Source organism: Schistocerca nitens, chromosome 9 (assembly GCF_023898315.1).
Source record: "Schistocerca nitens isolate TAMUIC-IGC-003100 chromosome 9, iqSchNite1.1, whole genome shotgun sequence".
NCBI classification, from domain to species: domain Eukaryota; kingdom Metazoa; phylum Arthropoda; class Insecta; order Orthoptera; family Acrididae; genus Schistocerca; species Schistocerca nitens.
Window position 1 is genome coordinate 149,860,138 of NC_064622.1, and position 1,930 is coordinate 149,862,067.

At 48.4% G+C, this 1,930-nt stretch overlaps 1 non-coding gene across 1 annotated transcript; it reads right to left on the bottom strand.

Annotated features, from left to right (window-relative positions):
* Nucleotides 1-1,562: 1,562 nt before the first annotated feature.
* Trnat-ugu (transfer RNA threonine (anticodon UGU)) lies at nucleotides 1,563-1,637 on the bottom strand. Its single transcript has one exon. It is a non-coding gene; the product is annotated as a tRNA-Thr (tRNA).
* Between the last annotated feature and the right edge of the window lie 293 nt (nucleotides 1,638-1,930).

The following is a 1,930-nucleotide window of genomic DNA, read 5'->3' on the forward strand; positions in this document are numbered from 1 at the left end:
GTGGACTGGAAGCTCGATAGTAGGGATGGTTTTCTGCTTGTAGTACATACAGGTCACACAAAGCAGAGTCAGAAGGAGAACAGCACTTGATACTAGAAACGTGCCGTTCATTCTGGAACACCTGGTCAGCGATGATATCACATCCCTATGCCATTATAAGTTCAGCTAGCGAATGAAGGAGGTCTGGTTTTAGGATGTTGTTCAAGTAGGTTTTGATCTGAGGTGTCAATATGTCTAATGGTTTTTCCAGCCAATACAACAAGGGGTGAGTCAGATTTATTATAGCTGTGCTATGAATAATAAGCTGGAGAGAGAACATAGTGGATTGTACCACTGACTAACATTGCGTTATTTTGCAATTTCAGCTTTGTCATTCCTTTGGATCGATCTTGCTCATAACCATTTAAAATCAATGTCTGTGGAGTAAATATGGTGGTGCAAACTAGTCGTCTGAAAGTATGGATGCCATGCCAGAACATCTGCATGGCACCATACTGCAACTGTTTCACCAAAGAGTAAAGGTATCTCGCACGCCGTGTGTGTTGGTCTGGACTAACTAACTACCACCACATTACAAACAAAAATATAACAACGAAGCCGTAGCCGGCTCGCCTTCATGCTGTTTGTTCTTTGGCATTTTGTCACAATAGAGTGGCGTCTTATTTCTCCGTGAGTTTACCATAGTGAGTTGCTGACTTGCCTCTGTCAGTGGCAGCAGCAGCGCTTATCGATGCTAGGACTGCTGTACCATCTTTGGTGTGACCGCTATATGTGTGTGGCAGTCAGTCGGCTGGGACAGAGAAGCGAGGAAGTCTCCACGGCGCGAGGTAAGGCTGGGGCCGATGGCGGCGTGCATGCGCGGTCGGATTTGTGAGGCGTTAGCTGCGAGAGCTACAAAGTTCGTCGCCCACCGAACCTGGACACTGAAGTTAAGTGCTCAATTAACTTGTTATGAAACCTCAACTGCTGTGACATCTCTTCGTTCATTGCCGGTTGTTGCTTTCTTGGTCCTTCCCGCAAGCAGCAACGTATGGTGTGTTGGAGTCGGCGAAATTTTGCAGCCGTCTTCCTGTATGGTGTTTTTATTGGTTGTTACTTCATTGGGGACATGTTGAAAATGTGTGCCCCGACCGGGACTCGAACCCGGGATCTCCTGCTTACATGGCAGACGGTCTATCCATCTGAGCCACCGCGGGCACAGAGGATAGTGCGTCTGCAGGGACTAATCCCTTGCACGCTCCCCGTGAGATCCACATTCCCAACATGTCCACAACACTACATTCGTAGTGCGCCTAATAGATGTTTGCCCATCATACTCATTACTCGTGGCAGATTAATCTACCAAGTCCCGTACGAGTTCGGGCATAGCGTGTGCGTTCGCACAAGAAGGTCAATGGCCGGGAAGCCATATTTTAACTATGTATGACGGTAGTATCTGTTCCCGAAAGAACAGTTACCGTGGATGACCATGCAGCTTTGCTAGAAATGAAATGATAATTAAATAGACACCCTAGCTGCATACAGGCGTTGATGTACTTCATTGGGGACATGTTGAAAATGTGTGCCCCGACCGGGACTCGAACCCGGGATCACCTGCTTACATGGCAGACGCTCTATCCATCTGAGCCACCGCGGGCACAGAGGATAGTGCGTCTGCAGGGACTAATGATGGGCAAACATCTATTAGGCGCACTACGAATGTAGTGGTGTGGACATGTAGGGAATATGGACCTCACGGGGAGCGTGCAAGGGATTAGTCCCTGCAGACGCACTATCCTCTGTGCCCGCGGTGGCTCAGATGGATAGACCGTCTGCCATGTAAGCAGGAGATTCCGGGTTCGAGTCCCGGTCGGGGCACACATTTTCAACATGTCCCCAATGAAGTACATCAACGCCTGTATGCAGCTAGGGTGTCTATTTAATTATCATT